Source organism: Oreochromis niloticus, linkage group LG19, assembly GCF_001858045.2.
Source record: "Oreochromis niloticus isolate F11D_XX linkage group LG19, O_niloticus_UMD_NMBU, whole genome shotgun sequence".
Classification (NCBI taxonomy): domain Eukaryota; kingdom Metazoa; phylum Chordata; class Actinopteri; order Cichliformes; family Cichlidae; genus Oreochromis; species Oreochromis niloticus.
In genome coordinates this window covers 26,557,376-26,579,192 of record NC_031983.2, presented here as the reverse complement: position 1 = coordinate 26,579,192, position 21,817 = coordinate 26,557,376, and the positions used below count along the sequence as shown (strand labels likewise).

At 44.7% G+C, this 21,817-nt stretch overlaps 1 long non-coding RNA gene across 3 annotated transcripts in view; it reads left to right on the top strand.

The window, feature by feature from the left end:
* The first annotated feature begins 13,794 nt into the window (after positions 1-13,794).
* Positions 13,795-21,817, top strand: part of LOC102082397 (calpain-1 catalytic subunit) — a 41,545-nt gene continuing 33,522 nt past the window's right edge. The window contains exon 1 of one of the 3 annotated variants that reach the window (XR_002057377.2): positions 13,795-14,860. This is a non-coding gene — a long non-coding RNA (calpain-1 catalytic subunit). The remainder of the gene's footprint in view (positions 14,861-21,817) is intronic. The other 2 variants (XR_002057382.2, XR_002057381.2) reach the window with 2 other exon arrangements.

Genomic DNA, 21,817 nt, shown 5'->3' with positions numbered 1-21,817 from the left:
GTTTCATTCTATTGTAGAATCTTACAAGAAAGAGGCAAAATTGTATTCCATTATGCTTTATTAGCTGCTTCGGTGAAAAACAAATCAACAATGCAACAAAAAAAACCCCACTGCAAAACAACATACTGGAAAACAGTTATTCATCACTTGATTGCTTCAATACAACCCTTGGGCACATATATGCGGGACTTTTTGTGGCTGTTTTGATATCGCTCCCTCTCTCTCTTAATCGATCAAATCTTGCTGTGGTAGCAGCTTTAAACTCGGTATGACCCAGGTTGATAGAGGGTGCCCAGTCTGGATCACATTCCAGCATTTTGTAGGCTGGTCTTCCTACAAAACACAACAAATATTAGCCCACAAAGTTACAGTGAACAAAGCAGCATAGCTCAATGAATTCAATTCAAATCAATATAAGACTTATTTGCAACGTACATCAACAATCATGTTATGATAAATTACGTAATAACTACAACAGAAGACGTACCTTTATGGAAATGCTTGGAGCAGACTAACATGTGAGCTGGAGTGTGCTGGAACGTTATATTTGGTCTTCGAAAGGCTACAATCCAGGCCATCCATTGGCTCTTTGTTACATCGGAAACTTGGCTTGAACAATTCCTCTTCCACGACGTAATCCCATAAAAACCGATCTCTTTACCCGTCGGCTTCCTGTGGCTGTCATGCGACTGGCTACTGCAGTTAATAATACAACAGCTTCTTGCCATTCTTTGTGTTTCTTTTTATCGCTGTGTGACTGTTTTCATGTGAAAGCCTGCGTGCGCTAGTACTGCTTGCCACTCGTACCTACAATCCTTTGCGGTTTTACCCCGGAATGACGTCAGATTTTCAATCTCTATTGTAAAGTGTCAATCATAACATCATTTATTAATGACTAATAAACATTTATAAATGGCACAAGTGAGACTTAAATTTATTACACTTGGACCTAAATTACAATCAGTGCTTGAAATAACATTTAACTACTGTCAAAAATGGCAATGTATTGTAAGAGTACCACATGTAACATTAAATGTGTTATTTAAAACACCAAACAGCTACCCCCTCCAAAAAAAGTTCATGCCAGACTGGTTCAGACTGGAAATATTTCTTGTAAATCCTTGAACAAACGTTCCAGTTGTCCATCAGGGTGTCATGAACCAAGCCAAGATGACCATTCAAGAACCATGAGGTGTTTCTCCAGCAACTTCTCAGTACAATTTCCTCTTAGTCTACGGACATGTCCTTTGATGGTTTTCCAAGCTCTTTTGATATGTTGTGTATGACTGCCAGATTGAGGATCTACAAACCACCTGCTGTGATTTACAGTGTAGGCATTCTTGTGGGCTCTCCACTCATCACTGATAATGGCACTACCTGACTTAACATGCTGTCTGATCAGAGGAACAAGGTGGCGCCTTGATTGTTTTTCAACAAGTTTTAACATGAGCTTTCGCCTTTTCTCTTTAATTCCCATCAGTCAAAATATCAATTTCTTCCGTTTCCATGCATTTCCAAAGCATCCATGTGCATACTGAAAACAAAAAGAATAAAATTACACAGAATATTTAGAAAGAAAGATTCAAAAAGTTGTTTGCTTCTTAAAACTTTAGTCATATTCCTGTTATTAAAGTAAATTGGATTTTAACTTCACTACCTAACAGCATGGCCAAGATGTTGGTTGAATACCTGTTTTCTGTAGTTTAATTTCCTTTTTCCTTTTCGTATGTTTTTGTTGAAATATTTTATTCTGACTCAAATTTTAAAGTATTCAAGTAATTATAGTGATTATTATAGTAAGTATATATTTATTAACTGATTTTATTTGATTTGTTGCTCTAATAATATAGTTACTACATTGAAAACTAATTTCTTACTTTTAATGGTAAAGGTTTCCATGTTTAGAGGACATGTTCAGATCTGCATTGATTCTAACAAGCTCGTCTGAGAGTTTACCAACCTTTCGCTGATGACAGAGACAGATTTCATCTATAACCACAAATTCTCTCTCACCACCAAGACGGTGTCCATTGTTTATTCCGTGTCTTTTAATTGCACATATACAAACATGTCAAATGTGCCTTGCCATGCTACTTAGTGTTCTGGAGCTGCCAGTCACTTCGTCATCGATCATATCTATTTGTCTGAGCCTGAGCCCTTGAGAATAAATCTGTGACATAAATTGAGACAATTATTACTTACTGAGGCCCTAATTGTATTTCAAATGTCTTGTATTGGTGTCCAGTTATGAAAGGTGCATTGCTATTCATGTCTACATCTATATATACCTGTAAATGAACTTGATCCAACTGAAAAGAGATGATTTTGATTTCTCAAAGAGGGAGCAAATTCTGATTGTTCTGGAAACTTTCCTATGACTTGCTCTTTTGCAGCACCTGAGAACCTACCAATGAGTTAAGTAAAGAAATGGACCCTTAAACATGCACATTAATTGATAAGATGATCACAAAATTAAGTATGAAGACAATAATAATGAAAAGGGGTTAATGAACAGACACACTGAAGGCGCTCGTGGAAGTTGCCCAGATAGCAAGACGACATTGAATCTATGTTGATTTTTCATCCGAACCGTCGTATATGGTCGGGGTTGAAATGCCAATGTTGTAACAACATTGAAATACTGTGGTAAACCGACGGTCTTACTATAGAGACGTTGTAACGATGTTGATTCACCGTTGTTTTTTTGTCATTGATATTTGATCTATTTATAGTCGACCAGGTGACAACAACAACGTCGAGAAAACGTCTATTTATAGTTGACGATCATTCGGCTCCGGTCACCATCAAAAACCATCGATTTGTAGTTGAGCATTAAATTGCACTGCAACTGATCGGGTATAAAGTACCAGAGAAAGTAGATTTATTGTTCATTTGTTATCAATGACTTGGTCTAGTTCACCAGCTTTAAAAAATCGTGTCTACGTGCAATTTATGTATAGTTGACCGGGAAATTAAAGCAGCGATCACTTGGACTATTCCGCAGCACCCCTCTCACATTGGTACATCCCCCCAGGTATCCATTGTCTTCTACAGTAGAGCGGGACATTTGATTTACTCTCAGCAGAATTGACCGGAGAAGGCATCAGTTCATGCACTGCACTGGCCTGCACCACGATTAGTATAAGGTAAGAATGAATGATTTTTTTTCCTACTCGTTATTTCCATGTTTGCATTTGAATAACAGTAAAAACTCGTTAATGTACAACATTAACGAGTTTTTTTACTGTTATTTACGTTGCTCCCACAAAATGTGGGAACCCGAAATTGTGTCTACTTCTTGCAATCCGGCAACAAATAAATTGCACTGCGAACAAAGTATATCAACAAAGAAAACATTTTTGTTTCATAATTTCTTCGTTATATTCCCTTACAAAGCTAGCTTTAACGCTTCGAGTTTTCCTTTGTTCTTGCCGTCGCCTCGGCGCTTGACCCAGACTTTCGCTCTGTAGTTGCTTAGTACTACAAAAAATTCTAAATCTGTGATATATGATTGATAAACGTAAAGTTAACTGTATAAACGTGTTCAATGACTTTGTTACTTTTGATGATTGGAGAGCACTCGCTTCAATTCGCACACGAAAACTTTAGACTCAGTTTGAATGCTCACGCAGCATGCCCACGTGACTGTACGTTGCACGCGTACATGACTTTCCGTTTGTGCCTTGAATAATGAATAAGGCTACGTCCACACGTACCAGCGTATTTTTGAAACCGCTGATTTTTCTATGCGTTTGCACCTTTTGTCCACACGTAATGTATGTCTGGCCGTACATTGTGTTTGTATTTCCAGGCACATTTCACGAAGCAGAACGCAGTCTTCAGAGATATCCACGTGAACGCTGTGATACGTCTGACCTTCAGTCCGAAGAAGAAACCCAGACCAGTCTTAAAAGAAAGCACAAGTAAAACCTTTTTATTCACAAACATATCTTTGATTGTTAAGAATTTATAATCTTGTCTTTTGTACATATCTGTGGTGCTTGCATACTGCAATATCACCACATAATATAGTCCAAAAAGTGGAAGTTTGTAAACTTTTTAAAAATGCAAAGTCGTGTACACTTGTGCACTTCAAAAATTCATTGTATACTGTACCTTCTTGCACGTCTCTGTTTCCTGTGTGTGTTGTTAGAAATCAAACTAACTTTAGGAAACAATATGCCAAAAGCATATTTACAATTACTTAAGACCGTTTTTAATTTCTTTTCTTTAGACCAAATCCCCTGTACACATATACGGACTCAGAGGATGAGCAGCCTACAAAAAAATGGTTTCCCCAGGCCCTTCAAGTGAAAATACCAGGTAATAAAATACTGTCTAGTGTCTGTGTACATATCTGTGTCTGACACGAGGAAACTTTTTTGACAAGTTGTCTGTATTCTTAAATACTTAAAAAATTATCTTTTTCTAAACAGCCCTCATCACTCCGCAGTCTGCCCCCCAGCCCACTGATAGCAACCATCATAATGCCCCACCCAGCTTCCGGCACCTTTCGCCACTCTGGCACAAACCGACACAGCTTTGCGATCTCGCCAGCATGCAGTCTGATGTCTTCCCTATAGATGGTATGCTTTTAAAAAAGCTTTAAAGCTGCATCACAATGTCATTGTACTGTTATCTAAAAAAAAAACCCAATTTATACTCCTGAATGTCATCTTGTTGTGATTTTTTTTTTTTCTGTAGATTCCAGAGACTCTGTGAGGCCACTATTACAAGGCAAGTTTGAAAATCTTGGAATTTCACAGTTTACATGGTATAACAAATATATGTGACAGGCAAAAACTAGTAAACACTTTTAGCAGTTACAAGAACTAACACATGAATATCCAACAAAAGGGAATAGAAATACATTGTACTGCCAATACTTTGGTTTATTCTTTGTATGACTTGAAAATCAGGCTTTAGGGAAAACTAAATGACATGTTTCTATCATCAATTACATGAAGTAAACACACAAGCACTTGCATACACATTTAAGACATGAGACACGCTAATTCCATCTCATAAAATGTGTCTATAGGTGAGACGCTTTGCGTTGATTGGTGCTGCTGGACCACACTGGAGGTGCGAGTCCGCCGTGTAATGGTTTATGCCATTACAAAGGAGCTGGCCTCTGTACTCAACTGGGCAGGGGAAAAAAACAAAGGACCAGACAAAGCAAAAAAGGGCATTTAAAGAGACAGCGCTGTGCAGATGCATATTTGGTAAGTTTTAACATTTATTGTAGTTTTATGAACCTAAAGTGAACAATAAAGGGATCAATTGATGTGCTGGGTGCGTTTCACATTTCCTATGTCTGGTTTTTGCTATATTACTTTGTCTTTCTTAATAGCAAGACTTTCATGTCCGGTTAATCTGGAGATGGAGTCTTTGGTCTTCGGCTTGTTTTGTCCTCGGGTTGTACACTTTGTACAGCCCGAGGACCCCATGTTTTCTTTTTTTTTAAAGGATACGCGGCACACCATGCTAAGACATATCACATTTTCAGCTTATAGCTCTTTGGGAATCAAATGTGGCAGTTTGCTGATTTCCGCCTGGTGACTTTCATGTTTATCAGCCTAGGAGTTTACATACTTTCTCCCTGCTGAAGACAGTTAACAAGAGCTTATTCATGTGCTCTAATTCCCTTTTTTTTGTCTTTGTTTTTTTGTGTGTGTGTCTATTTTTGTCCTAGATGGCCTGGCGTAGCAGCTAGGGGTGAACTCTGTCTGAGTTGGTCTTTGCTCAAGCAGTCCAGAAATGGCTCAGACATGCTCCAGATCGTACGGGTGGCGCGCAGGACGCACATCATCCATCCCCATCCCGGAGTAAATAATAAAAAGTGACGTGAAACATAGAAATGTAAATAGGAAACTTTGTCTTTTAATAAAGTATTTTGCAAATGATACATGTCTATTGACCTTTTTTGGTTTTTTTGGTTTTTTTTCAATAAAAAGCAACTGTGCGAAAGAGGTGGAAAATCAATACCATAGCTCAACAGTGTTTCAATATCAGAATCTGACATTGTTTCAATGTCAACAGTGTTAGAAAATATAACGTAGAATCAATGTCAGGTTTCAACATTGATTCAACATCAAAACCTGACGTTGTTTCAACGTTAAAAATGGGTGCAAGAATGACGTTGGGTCAACGTCACACTTCAACGTTGCTTCAATGACGTCGCCTCATATTGACTCAACATTGTTTCAATGTTTCCTTGCTATCTGGGTGCTGCGCCATGGATGGAGCGGAAGATAACAATCTGTGTGCCTCTGCGACCTACACAGTCAGCACACGTTCGAAGAGATACAAAAAGCAGAGACTGGATGATCTAGATTGCACTAAGCCAACGGTGTTAGCAGTTAAACATGACGGTGAGCAGTGATGGGAATAACGGCGTTACAAGTAACGGCGTTACTAACGGCGTTACTTTTTTCAGTAACGAGTAATCTAACTAATTACTATTCCTATCGTTACAACGCCGTTACAGTTACTAACAAGGTAACGCGGTCCGTTACTATTTTTCAACAAACAGTTGAAGCTGTGTTCAGTTCACCGCATCTTATATCAGCTGCAGGAAGTAGCTGTAAGTAATCTGGGCGCTACAGCTTTAAGCAGCTGCGCGCTCCCGCACGGACGGTAATCACGATCACTGTCTAGCACAACACCTGGAGCTAAGGAGGCAAAACAATCGAGTGCTGCTGTTTGACTGAGGAAGAATAAAGTATTCGTGGTAAGCCGATCACATGACCACTTAAAGACAAAGCAACAAGGTGCTAGTTTATAAATTGTGTCGATAGGCCACGTAAAACCAGAGTCATGATAAACGATATATACGCGGCGTTTTTTCCTCAATAGTTTCGCCACGTTAGCGCTAGCAAGCACTCTCTGCTTATGAGCAAAAAAACAAAACAAAACAGGGGAAGTTTTAGGAGTGACGGAGAGAGAAAGAGAGAGGGAGAGAGAGAAAGAGGGAGAGAGAAAGAGAGAGGGAGAGAGAGCAGGAAAAGAGAGAGAGAGAAAGAGAGAGCGAGTTTTGAGATGTGAGATTTGTGACGTTTAGCATGTTTGGAGTGTGTAGTTAATGTGTTGTCTTGTGTAGTTAGTGTGTAGTGTTGTGGATAGTTTTGTGTTGTGTGTCAGAACAATGAGGCGACTGCTGTCTCCAGGTAGAAACAGCAGTGATACACCTGCTGCTGTCAGACCTGCAGGTATCAGGCTGTGATGTTCTCCTTTATAGTGGACAGAAATGATTTTTTTGGAGTGGCACAAATAATTTGTGGCATCTTATTGAAGAACAGCTGATTGTTCTGTAAATAGTTTGAAATGGTTATTTAAAAAAAGGGTAAAAGGTAAATGGATGCAAATAACTTTGTTGTTTGCAAAACTTGTGCATAGGATTTTAAAATTGACAATTAATATTTGCATTTGAAGTTATAAAATATGATTCATTAAACATGTTTATGGTTGTTACAGTAAAAATATAACTTTTTCTACTCTGATTTTATGTTTTTTGTCTGATTTTAGATCAATTCTGGTTATACAGTATGACAAAATGAGAACATAACTGTAAATTCAGGCACGTGAGGTTGCGCTAAAAAGAATGATACCAAACAAGGCAAAGTAAATAGTTTTTAAAGGTAAAATGTGGAGAGAAAATCAAGAGTAGTAAAAAAATGGCCAATTATACCCTGGACGCCAGAGGGTTAAACGTTCTTTGTTTTTTTTTTTAAGTAACGCAATAGTTACTTTTCCAAGTAATTAATTACTTTTAGAATATTGTAACTCAGTTACTAACTCAGTTACTTTTTTGAAGAAGTAACTAGTAACTATAATTGAATTACTATTTGAAAGTAACTTGCCCAACACTGACGGTGAGTAACGTTGTAATACTAGCTACCTAGCTACCGAGCCATTTGGCTGCTAGCTACGGTGGCTAATTAACATCAGGTAACACGTGAATAGCTCTAATACTATTGATCATTCCAAACGTTTGATATCACTCTGTTGTATATTTTTAGTTTTTATCATTAGATTTATATTAAACACCCCAGTAAGGTAGTACACATAAGGATTATTTGCCTTGTTTTAGAAATTCCTAAACCACCATAGGTGGATATATCAAAACTTTTTTACAAAGTGGCTTTTTATAAATTCAAGTTGTAACCATTTTTAATCAATGTTTTATTTGAGTTTCCCAAGTTTAGATTAGAAATTATTTTAGTATTGTAATTTAATAATTGTTTGTTTTTTAGATTCTTCTTCTAATCTTCCCCCTACTGCAACTGCACTTTTTAACAAGGAGCGAGAGGAACTGACTTTTCTTAAGCAGAAACTGGAGTGGCAAAAGATGAGAACTGAAGAACTCGAAGGAGAGAGAGATTTCCTACGAAGGCAGCTATCATCCTTTACAAGTATGAAATTAGACTTGTTCCATTAGCATTATTTTTTTATTTTACAGTCTTCAGATAAACATGAGATAATTTATAAATCCCAGTGAAGTTCCCTTATTGTCATTGTGTTGATTAAAAGATTTTAGTCAGTTAACTTTAAGTGTTGTGCCAGTTCATTTCTAAAGAGATCTAGTTCCAAATTCAGTTAAGCCAGGTCTAACTTGATTGATTCATTTTCATAGTTCATAAGATCATAGCTCCAACTTGAACTAGTAATGTAACAGCCTTAAAATCAGCATTAATATAGGTTTTATAGTGGCTTGCAAAAGTATTCGGCCCCCTTGAACTTTCCCACATTTTGTCACATTACAGCCACAAACATGAATCAATTTTATTGGAATTCCACGTGAAAGACCAATACAAAGTGGTGTACACGTGAGAAGTGGAACGAAAATCATACATGATTCCAAACATTTTTTACAAATAAATAACTGAGAAGTGGGGTGTGCGTAATTATTCAGCCCCCTTTGGTCTGGGTGCAGTCAGTTGCCCATAGACATTGCCTGATGAGTGCTAATGACTAAATAGAGTGCACCTGTGTGTAATCTAATGTCAGTACAAATACAACTGCTCTGTGACGGCCTCAGAGGTTGTCTAAGAGAATATTGGGAGCAACAACACCATGAAGTCCAAAGAACACACCAGACGGGTCAGGGATAAAGTTATTGAGAAATTTAAAGCAGGCTTAGGCTACAAAAAGATTTCCCAAGCCTTGAACATCCAACGGAGCACTGTTCAAGCGATCATTCAGAAATGGAAGGAGTATGGCACAACTGTAAACCTACCAAGACAAGGCCGTCCACCTAAACTCACAGGCCGAACAAGGAGAGCGCTGATCAGAAATGCAGCCAAGAGGCCCATGGTGACTGTGGACGAGCTGCAGAGATCTACAGCTCAAGTGGGGGAATCTGTCCATAGGACAACTATTAGTCGTGCACTGCACAAAGTTGGCCTTAATGGAAGAGTGGCAAGAAGAAAGCCATTGTTAACAGAAAACCATAAGATGTCCCATTTGCAGTTTGCCACAAGCCATGTGGGGGACACAGCAAACATGTGGAAGAAGGTGCTCTGGTCAGATGAGACCAAAATGGAACTTTTTGGCCAAAATGCAAAACGCTATGTGTGGCTGAAAACTAACACTGCACATCACCCTGAACACACCATCCCCACTATCAAATATGGTGGTGGCAGCATCATGCTCTGGGGGTGCTTCTCTTCAGCAGGGACAGGGAAGCTGGTCAGAGTTGATGGGAAGATGGATGGAGCCAAATACAGGGCAATCTTGGAAGAAAACCTCTTGGAGTCTGCAAAAGACTTGAGACTGGGGCAGAGGTTCACCTTCCAGCAGGACAACGACCCTAAACATAAAGCCAGGGCAACAATGGAATGGTTTAAAACAAAACATATCCATGTGTTAGAATGGCCCAGTCAAAGTCCAGATCTAAATCCAATCGAGAATCTGTGGCAAGATCTGAAAACTGCTGTTCACAAACGCTGTCCATCTAATCTGACTGAGCTGGAGCTGTTTTGCAAAGAAGAATGGGCAAGAATTTGAGTCTCTAGATGTGCAAAGCTGGTAGAGACATACCCTAAAAGACTGGCAGCTGTAATTGCAGCAAAAGGTGGTTCTACAAAGTATTGACTCAGGGGGCTGAATAATTACGCACACCCCACTTTTCAGTTATTTATTTGTAAAAGATGTTTGGAATCATGTATGATTTTCATTCCACTTCTCACGTGTACACCACTTTGTATTGGTCTTTCACGTGGAACTCTAATAAAATTGATTCATGTTTGTGGCTGTAATGTGAAAAAATGTGGAAAAGTTCAAGGGGGCCGAATACTTTTGCAAGCCACTGTATATACATATATATAAACAAAAACACCCATCTCACCCCTGCGGGCGGTTTATCCTTTCAAGCTCGGGTCCTCTACAAGAGGCCTGGGAGCTTGAGGGTCCTGCGCAGTATCTTAGCTGTTCCCAGGACTGCGCTCTTCTGGACAGAGATCTCCGATGTTGTTCCCGGGATCTGCTGGAGCCACTCGCCTAGCTTGGGAGTCACCGCACCTAGTGCTCAGATTACCACGGGGACCACCGTTACCTTCACCCTCCACATCCTCCCGAGCTCTTCTCTGAGCCCTTGGTATTTCTCGAGCTTCTCGTGTTCCTTCTTCCTGATATTGCTGTCATTTGGAACCGCTACATCGATCACTACAGCCGTCTTCTTCTGTTTGTCTACCACCACTATGTCCGGTTGGTTAGCCACCACCATTTTGTCCATCTGCATCTGGAAGTCCCACAGGATCTTAGCTCGGTCATTCTCCATCACCCTTGGGGGCATCTCCCATTTTGACCTCGGGACTTCCAGATTATACTCTGCACAGATGTTCCTGTACCCTATGCCGGCCACTTGGTTATGGCATTCCATGTATGCCTTGCCTGCTAGCATCTTGCACCCTGCTATTATGTGCTGGATTGTCTCTGGGGCATCTTTACACAGCCTGCACCTGGGGTCTTGCCTGGTGTGATAGACCCCAGCCTCAGAGGTTGTTCTTGTGCTGCCATGATTAGTGCCTCTGTGGCTGGGATGCCCTGGGCATCCCAGCCCAGGGGGGATCGTCGGCCTTCAGGGAAAAGAACAGGGGGCAGTGGGTCGAAGCCCTTGAGGCAAACGGGTCGACCGCTGCCCTGCCAAACCGGCGCCAAATCTCGACCACCACCTGCGGGTGGAGTCGCCACTCCCCAGGGCATGGGCCCCCCTGGACAGCATGTCCGCTGCCGTGTTCAGGGGTCCAGGCACATGGACCGCCCTGAGGGAGAGGAACCGGGGATGGGCCCACAACCACAGCCTGGTGGCCATGTTGCAGAGGGGAGGAGAGCCTAACCCGCCCTGGCAGTTGATATAGGCGGCCGCCATGGTGCTGTCCATCCGGACAGTAACGTGAAACCCCTGCAGCCGAGGCGAAAAAAGCTGAAGTGGCAGGAACGCGGCCCGCAACTCCAGGACATTGATGTGTCGGGACAACCATGGGCCCGACCAGCGGCCGCTGACCCCACAACCTTCGTGGACCGCCCCCAGCCGACTGGGGAGGCGTCTGAGAAGACCACCTGCCGGCGAGTCACAGGACCCATCGCCTGACCCTGTTGGAGATTGACAGGGTCCCTCCACCACCGCAGGGCCCGGGCAAGGCCCCGGGAAACCAGCACGGTGGACAGGTGTGACTGCTGCGGGCACAGGCCGAGAGACAGCAGGCGCTGCTGAACCGGTCTCATTTGCAGGAGAGCCAATGGGTCCATCCAGCCCATGAGGCGGAGACACAGTCCCCAGCGTACCCGAGAGTGGAGGCTGAAGGAGGCCAGGCACACCCTGAGGACCCGCTGGCGATCTGCCATCAGGGAGACCAAGGCCCTGGCGGAGTCCAAGGACATGCCCAGAAAGGTGGTGGTCTGGGACGGCTCCAAGCTGGACTTCTTGAGATTCAGGCGGAGTCCCAGAGCCTGAATATGCGAGACCAACAGGGCAACATGGCTGCGGCACTGTTCTTCCGAGGAAGCACAGATCAGCCAGTCGTCCAAATAATTGAGAACCCTGACGCCCCGCAGCCTCATAGGAGCAAGGGCTGCATCCATGCACCTGGTAAAGGTTTGGGATACCAGGGAAATGCCAAAGGGGAGGACGCGGAACTCGAAGATCCATCCCTCGAACCCGAACCTGCGGAATCGCCAGTGACCCTGCCAGATAAGGATCTGGAAGTATGCATCCTTCAGGTCGATGATGGCGAACTAGTCCCCCGCAGCGATGGCCTGACGCACCCTGGGGACCGTGAGCATTTTGCACTTCAGGGGCCGGAGATAGTGATTGCGGGCACTTCAGGGGCCGGAGATAGCGATTGAGGCCCCTGAGGTCCAGAATGGGACGGAGACCCCCATCCCGCTTTGGGACCAAAAAGTAACGGGAGAAGAACCCCACCTGGCAGTCCCTGGCGTCCACCTCCTGTATGGCGCCCTTCGACAGAAGGGACGCCAGTTCCTCCCGCAGCACCCGGCCCTGACCCGGGTCGGCCACGGAGGTGAAGGTCGGAGTGGAAGTCAGGGGAGGTCTGCGGCAAAACTGAAAGCGATAACCCTGGCCTATGGTAGATACCACCCAAGGGTCCGCCCACAGGGCCGACCAGGCAACCCTGCGCTGTTCTGTAGCCAGGGAGGCGGGCAGGGCGGCCTGGCCCGGGGAGACGTCAGGAAGGAGGGGGACGGCTGCAGGATGACTGTCCCTTGGCACCCCGGCCCCCTCGCCAAGCCTGAGCGCAGCCGCTGCGCCCACAAAAGGCCTCCAGCTGGGTCCGGAGATCTTCAGGACCCCAAGTCGGAGCAGCAGGGGCAGGCAGAGGCACAGAAGCACGAGCCCACCCCACCTTGGCCAGACGCCTGCGCAAGCCCCGCGACATTTCCTGCATAGCACGGCGAGTCTGAAGGAGCTGAGCCGCACTGGGGCCAAACATGGCCGCAGGGTCGACCGGGAGCCTCATGAGGCAATCCTGGTCGTCCGAACGGAGTCGGGACTGAGACAGCCAGAGGTGGCGACGTGCCACCCAAAAAGCAGCCAAGGAAGAGCCCGTGGCAATAGCCTGATGTTTCATGAGCGAGGCTAGGAGAGAGGATGTGGACAGCAACTCTTCTACGCCCTCCAGATCGTCCGAGTTAGCCTGCAACTGACAGGCCAAATGCCGGAGATGAAGTGACAATATGGCCAATGAATTAGACAGGCAGGCCCGGGTCGCCATAGACCTATGCAGCCGAGCCAAGAGGCCGTCCATGGTTTTCACATCCCTATTAGGGCACGCAGCCCGCCCCAGGAGGGAGCCCGAAGGGGCAACCAGGGGGGCCAGGGACGGATCAACCGGGGGGAGGGGCCCACAGGCAATGCGCTCCTGGCCATGCGTGGCCGAAAAGCGCTTACAGGCGGGGGACCAATGGTGCAGGGCTGGGGGGGCCTCAAACTGTTTGCACAACAGGTCCTGAAAATCAGGCAGCAGCAGCACCTGAGATAAGGAGCGCTGAGGCCGTGAAGCGTCATCAAACCGAGAAGGCGCCGAGACTGGTACCTCAGGGAGGGACAGCTCAAGCGCCTGGCATGCCCTTTCCAAAAGCTGAAAGAAACTCAACTGGCCAGACTCCGTGCCAGGGGAACCAGCAGGGGGCACCTCGGGAGACAGCCGTGAGGCATCGGAGCAGAGGATGGAGGCCTCGTCAACGTCCGCCTCCCCATAGTCCACATCCAACGGCACAGGCTCAGAGGCGGGGCCACAGAAGGGAAAGGCACGGGAGGGGCCCAGCAGGTCAATAAACGGGGAAGGGGACCCAGCCCATGGAGCTGCGGGACTAGATTCCACGTCAGCAGCAGCAATTTTCCTCACTTTTGCCTGAGAGGCCTGAGATAAGGGAGGGGCGGGTCGCTTGACAGAAAAAAACCTAGCACGAGCTTCCCCAGTCCGTACAGGCAAAATAAAACGGTTCATGCACGAGGCAGGGGCTTCTCTAGCCAGCAAAGCATGCTCAGGACCCAGACATAGCACACAGTGCTCGTGCCCATCATCCAAAGGCATAGGAATGCCACACTCAAGGCAAGTTTGGGAGGCGTTGCCCGCCATACTGCGCAGCTAGCAAGGGGCGGGGCCACACACCAACGGGGAAGTGCAAGCAGTTAGCCGCCCTAGCCTGAGTCCTAAACCCACTGTTTATCCCCGCAGGGCAGGTAAGCTTTTTCACCACACTGTCAGGGAAGAGTGGGACACAGCCTCTGCTGTCGGCGTTTATGCACACAGCCGCAGCAGAGCTGAGCGAGCAGGCGATGGTTTAACAGTAACGCCAAAGCCACGTGACCCCTATGTAGCGCGCTACAGCAGCTACCAACACTGAAGCCGTTTACTTCGTGTGACCATTTTCCCCCTACGTGTTATGCTACCCTCAGTGTATGCTTTCACAGTAGCCTAGCCAACAGCGCATGCTAGTACGCTGAAGCAGCTTCCCCCCCGCGGTATGGCTCACAGCAGCTAAGCCGACAGCACGCGCTAGCGACGCTAAGCCGTGTCCCCCCCCGTGTTCATGCATCACAGCAGCCTAGTCGACAGCAGTCACTCAGCAAGGCTGACGCCGTGAGCCACCGCGTAGCCCACAGGCTAAGCTATCTGCTGCCCAGGCGACAGCACTTGCTCCGAGGGCCGAGTCTTCCCGCGAGAGAGGCTAAGGAGAGCGGGCCGCAGCTAGCCTTCAGTCGGACCAGCTAACAGGCCGGGGCTACCAGGGGAATACCGGGGCTACCAGGGGAACACCTAGAAGGGAGAGATACATCGCCCACGGAGGATGCCGAAGCATGCTCCAATAGACGCAAGCACACAGCACTCTCAAGGTAAGCGCTCTTTTCGCACACACACACACCAAGTGGAGATCAAACGATCACCGGTGTCACTTCCACACAGCTGTTTTATACGTAAGCTGTGGGGCGTAGCTGGGCATGCCGGAGTGTCTTAAAGAAATATCCACACGCCACGACCAAGGGGGGTCGTACCCTGTACATATGGAATATGTAACGGTGTGGAGAGATAGTCTCGATATGCTAGAGAACAGGTGAGTCTTCAACCGGGATTTAAATAAACTGAGTGTTTCAGCTGATCTTAGGCTTTCTGGGAGTTTGTTCCAGATATATGGAGCATAAAAGCTGAATGCAGCTTCTCCGTGTCTGGTTCTGACTCTGGGAACTGATAAAAGACCGGATCCAGATGACCTGAGGGATCTGGAAGGTTCATACTGGGTCAGGAGGTCACTGATGTATTTTGGTCCTAAACCATTCAGAGCTTTATAGACCAGCATCAGAACTTTAAAGTCTATCCTCTGACGGACAGGCAGCCAGTGTAAAGACCTCAGAGCTGGACTGATGTGGTCCACTTTTTTGGTCGAGCAGCAGAGTTCTGAATGAGCTGTAGTTGTCTGACTGATTTTTTTTTAGGTAGACCTGTAAAGATGCTGTTACAGTAATCAAGCCTACTAAAGATAAATGCATGGACTAGTTTTTCCAGGTCCTGTTGAGATATCAGATTTTTTATCCTTGAAATATTCTTGAGGTGATAGTCAGCTGATTTTGTTAATGTCTTAATGTGTTTTTCTAAGTTTAGGTCTGCATCCATCAATCTCAAATTTCTCGCCTGGTTTATGGTTTTTAGGTGTATAGACTGAATTTCTCTGGTGACCTGTAATCGTTTTTCTTTGGCACCAAAGACCTATTACTTCAGTTTTGTTTTTGTTTAGCTGGAGAAAATTGTGGCACAACCAGTCATTAATTTCTTCAATGCATTTACCAAGAGCCTGTACAGGGCCTCGGTCTCCTGGTGACATTGTGATATATATTTGTGTGTCATCTGCATAGCTATGATAGTTTATTTTGTTCTTCTTTATAATCTGTGCCAGTGGGAGCATGTAAATGTTAAACAGAAGGGGTCCCAAGATGGAACCTTGGGGAACTCCACATGTGATACTTGTCTGCCCAGATGTGAAGTTACCTATTGATACAAAGTATTTCCTGTTTTCTAAGTATGTTTTGAACCAGTTTAGTACAGTCCCTGAAAGACCTGCCCAGTTCTCCAGTCGTTTGAGTAATATGTTGTGGTCAACTGTATCAAATGCTGCACTGAGATCCAGTAAAACTAAGACTGACATTTTACCACTGTCTGTATTCAGACAGTGGTAAAATATTAAATATTAAACATTTTGGTCAGAGCGGTTTCAGTGCTGTGGTTCTGTCTAAAACCTGACTGGAAGGCATCATAGCAGTTATTCTGTTTTAAGATGTAATTGAGCTGTTGAGAAACTGCTTTTTCAATGATCTTACTTAAAAATGGGAGATTTGAGATCGGCCTGTAGTTGTTCATTTGTGTCTTGTAAAGATTGTCCTTTTTCAGTATAGGTTTAATTACAGCAGTTTTTAGTGGTTCTGGAAACACACCTGATATTAAAGAAAAGTTGACGATCTGTAACAGGTCTGGCTCCAAAGTCTTTGAGACCTTTTTGAAACAACTTCTTGGTAGTGTTAAGGTTCATTGTTGAGAGAGGAAATCCATAAATAACCACAGATCCGGTCCAGTGTGCAATTAGACAGTATTTTAATAAACACATGTGTGAGCTCAACAACCCAATCAGTATTGAACTGTCTTTACCATATTCAGACAACAGTTTTATAGGGTTAAGATAGTACAGCCCCCTTTTCTGTTGCTAGGCAGATTTAATACAGCATACGTCAACTCAAAACCACAAATGTTCTGTCAACAACCTTTAACATATTTTTAAAGAACATTGTCTTCGGGTCGGTGCTTCCCCTCAGCTCGTCTTCGCTGTCGCTTCCCTGTGGGAGATCTGTTGCAGTTCCTCTAAGTACGTCGGCACAATTCTGCATTTGCAGCAAAAACACATCTTCACTTCTGCCCTACCAAAATAGATCTATTATGGTGTGTATGTGTGCACGTGCGGGGGCGCGTGCGTGCTGTGTACTGTGTACGTGTCATGACCTCTCACTATTTGTGTCTGTATGTGTGTCTCGCCCTTAAATGCTCTCACATCTCACCCGTTACACTTCTGCAAAAGCCTGCAACTTCAAAAGCCTATAACTTCCTGTCTCTGCCCTCTACACAGAAACACTGAGATCATAGAAGCATTAAAACATTTAAAATTATAGTTTAAAGTGGTTCTTCTTGGACCTGTAATAAAGACTAATATGATACCAATATATTTGAACATCTGAATGCATCTGGGAAAGCCACATCACTATTAATACTGAAATGATAATGATGATTATAGAGATAGCAGCAAATAATAGCAGGAAAATATTTCTATTCTCCACAGTAGGACATCTAAACAGCAAGAGGAGGAGTTCAGTTGACCTAAGATGTCCTCCAGGTGTTTGCTGTTAACAGGGTGAAACTGTTTCATGGTGTTTAAACAGTTTTTTGGTGCACACAGTATATATCCTGAATCTGCTGTTGATGAACCAATTGCTTGTCTAATCTTTTGGATTTTTTCTGTGAAGAATTTGGCTAAGTCATTGCAGGCCATGGTCGAATGAAGTTCAGCTGCCACTGACACAGGAGGGTTTGTTAGCCTGTCAACTGTAGAAAATAAGACCCGAGCGTTTTGACTGTTTTTAGTGATGATGTCAGAGAAGTAGGACCTCCTTGCACTCCTTATAATTGTGAAGTTTCTCTTTATAGATGTCATAATGAACCTGGAGGTTTGTTTTTCTCCATCTACGCTCAGCTTTCCTACACTCTTTTTTCATTTTTCACCAGTGTGGAGTTTCTCCATGGAGACTTTTTCCTTCCAGAGATAACCTTCACCTTAATGGGAGCAAAAGTGTCCATTGCATTTAACATTTTAGCATTGAAGCTATTGACAAGCTCATTGACTGAACCTCTGGACAGGTCAGGTGTTAATGGGAAGACCTGGTTAAGGATCTCACTACTGTATTCAGTTATACACCGTTTTGTGATCACTGCTGTTGATACATTTGTGTTGGCTGAAATTTTACTTTCAAAGAAAACACAGTAATGATCATACAGGCCCACATCAGACACAGTAACATTTGAAATGCTCAGGCCCTTGGAGATCAGTAGGTCAAGAGTGTGTCCTCTATTATGTGTGGCCTCTGTTACATGCTGAGTCAGCCCAAAGTTGCCCAGAGTGTTACTCAGGTCTTTAGTCCCTTTGTCCTGAGGGTTGTCCACATGGATGTTAAAATCCCCAACAATAATTACACAGTCGAAATCAACACAGATCACAGACAGCAGTTCACTGAGATCATTAAAAAAGTCTGTGCAGTATTTGGGAGGCCTGTAAACATTAAGAAACACAACTTTGAATGGGGCCTTAAGCTGTAAAGCCACATATTCAAAAGACTGAAAACTTCCAGGAGATAGCTGCTTACATTGAAATGATTCATTAAATAAGACAGCAACCCCTCCTCCTCTCCTGCTCACCCTGGCCTCACTGATAAAACTGTAGTTAGGAGGGGTCGTCTCGATGAGAACAGCTCCACTGTTACTTTGGTCCAACCAAGTTTCAGTTAAAAACATAAAATCAAGGCTGTGCTCAGTGATTAAATCATTAATTAAAAATGTTTTCCCAGCTAAAGATCTAACGTTTAATAAAGCCAACTTAAGTGTTTAGAGGTATTATTTGCCCCCTCGTGTTTGGGAGCAGTCTGTGGCACACAAGATATGTTTACTATATTTAAAGATCTTTTAGAGTGCAGCTCTCTGTGTTTTGACCAGGCCACATGTCTCCTTCTGTCACCTAAAAGTACAGAAATTTTAAAACCTTCCAGTAAACAGGGTCCCAGCTTCTCCTGGGAAAAGTCACCACTGCCATAATCCTCGCAGCCCGGACCCTCCACACATCACACATCAGATTGCGGAGACAGAGCATGAAGGTGGTAAGGAGGAACTAAGGGGGGTGAGGCTGGGCAATGTAACTTTGATTGCTCTGTTGAGAGCGGGGCTCGATGGCGAACCTTTGGCTGCTCTGGTGGGGGGTTTATGGGGGACAAAAAGGGATTGGGCTGGGGGGTAGATCTGAGCCCAGCATTGACCCACTCCATCATCTCCTCAGTGAATTTCAGGTGTGTGGAGGAGGGAGAAAGGGAGGGGGAGGAGGGTGATGGCCTGTCAGGGGTTTGGGGGGCTGGGGAATTTTGTGGTCCCTGGTCCTGGTCGTTGGTGTTGTTGAGAGAGTTGGAGGCAAATAGGGACCCCTCTTCTTGTCTCAGATGTCTCTCCTTTCTGAGGCTCTTCCCGGGTGGGGGCAGATGGAGCTCCTCCTCAAGGTTTCTGCTGGGCTTTGTCTGTTCTTGTTGTTTGTTCCTCTTTATGAGATAACTCCTCGTTTATCTCAGCCTTGGCACCAAGCACAGATGGATGACGTATGGAATAAAACAAGTTGGAGGTGAACAGTTTCACCCCTGACTTGTTAAAATTAAATCCGTTTGCTTTAAACAGATGCCTGCGTTCCCAAAAAATGTTAAAGTTGTTGATAAAATGCACTGAGTGGTCAGTACATGCTGATATGAGCCATTTATTCAGTGCAAACAACCTGCTGAATCTCTCGTCTCCTCCTCTGACGGGCGGTACAGGCCCACTGATGAATACAGCTGCATTCAGAGAGTTTACAGTATTTAATAATCGAGTCAAGTCAAGTCTCGTTTCAGAACCTCCGACTGTTGTTTGGACACATCGTTTGACCCTGTATGTAGAACAATGTTTGTCATAGTTGGATATTCATCTGCAATTTGAAGAATTCTCAAACCCTCAAGCTCCCAGGCCTCTGGTAGAGGACCCGAGCTTGAAGGATAAACCGCCCGCAGGGGCGAGCTGGGTGTTTTTTATATATATATATATATATATTATATATATATATATATATATATATTATATATTATATATATATATATATATATATATATATATATAATAATATATATATAGCATATATATAGCATATATATAGCATATATATATATAGCATATATATATATAGCATATATATAGCATATATATAGCATATATATATATAGCATATATATATATATATATATATATAGCATATAGCATATATATATATGCAGCACTACGGACGATACCTACAACCACGATTACCGATACTAACAAGCTGATCTACACTACGGCAGCAGTGATCAGTGAGATGCTTGGCTACAAGTTGAACAGCCACAAGGGGCAGTACCCTCCATGGAGAAGGAGGCTAGAGGGCAAGATCAAAGTAGCACGAAGGGAGGTTAGCCAACTAACGGAGTTGCAGAAAGGATAAGAAATACAGCAAGCTGTCCGTACCTGAGGCCTTGGAAACTGCCAAGCAAAGACTCACAGCCTTGGCCAGCCGCTTGAGGAGGTACACCAGAGAGATAGAAGGCAGGAGAATAAACCAGCTGTTCTCCACAGAACCAGCAAAGGTGTACTCTCAGTGGCAAGGGAACAATAAGAGAACAGCACCACCAAGGCTGGAGACGGAGCAATACTGGAAGAGCATATGGGAGAAGGACGCAACCCATAACGGCAATGCTCAGTGGCTAGTGGATCTGAGGGCAGACCACAGCAACCTCCCTGAACAGGGTCCAGTAACCATCACAGTGGCAGATATCCAAGAAAGGGTCTCCAGCATGAAGAGTTGGACAGCACCAGGGCCCGACATGGTTCAGGCCTACTGGCTGAAGAAGCTGACTGCACTCCACGAACGTCTGGCAGCACAAATGAACCAGCTGCTAGTTAACGAGAGACACCAGGAATGGCTAACCGAAGGTCGGACGGTCCTGATCCCCAAGGACCCCAAGAAGGAACCGGTCCCATCCAACTACCGACCAATAACCTGCCTCAGTACTACATGGAAGCTCCTGTCAGGCATCATATCGGCTAAGATGAACAGGCACATGGGTCAATACATGAGTGGGGCACAGAAAGGGATTGGCAAGAATACCAGAGGCGCAAAACACCAGCTACTGGTAGACAGAACAGTCAGCCGAGACTGCAAGACCAGACTGACCAACCTGTGCACAGCCTGGATTGATTACAAAGGATTACAAATTGATTAGAAGGCCTATGACTCAATGCCCCACAGCTGGATACTGGAATGCCTAGAATTGTACAAGATCAACAGGACCCTAAGAGCCTTCATCAGGAACTCAATGGGGATGTGGCGTACAACACTAGAGGCCAACTCCAAGCCCATAGCACAAGTCACCATCAAGTGCGGGATCTACCAAGGAGATGCTCTGTCCCCACTGCTGTTCTGCATAGGCCTTAACCCCCTCAGTGAGATCATTAACAAGACTGGCTACGGATACCGACTCCTGTACATGGATGACATCAAGCTGTATGCCAAGAGTGAACGAGACATCGATTCACTGATACACACTACCAGGCTATACAGCAATGACATTGGAATGTCGTTCGGACTGGAGAAGTGTAGTCGGATGGTAACAAAGAGAGGGAAGGTAGTCAGAACTGAGGGAATTGAACTACCAGAAGGCAACATTGCAGACATAGAGGACAGTTACAAGTACCTGGGGATCCCGCAAGCGAATGGGAACCATGAAGAGGCCGCTAGGAAAGCTGCAACCACCAAGTACCTGCAGAGGGTCAGGCAAGTCCTGAGGAGTCAGCTGAACGGTAAGAACAAGATCCGGGCCATCAACACCTACGCCCTGCCCGTGATCAGGTACCCTGCTGGGGTAATAGGCTGGCCAAAGGAGGAGATAGAAGCCACTGACATAAAGACAAGAAAGCTCCTTACCATGCATGGAGGGTTTCACCCC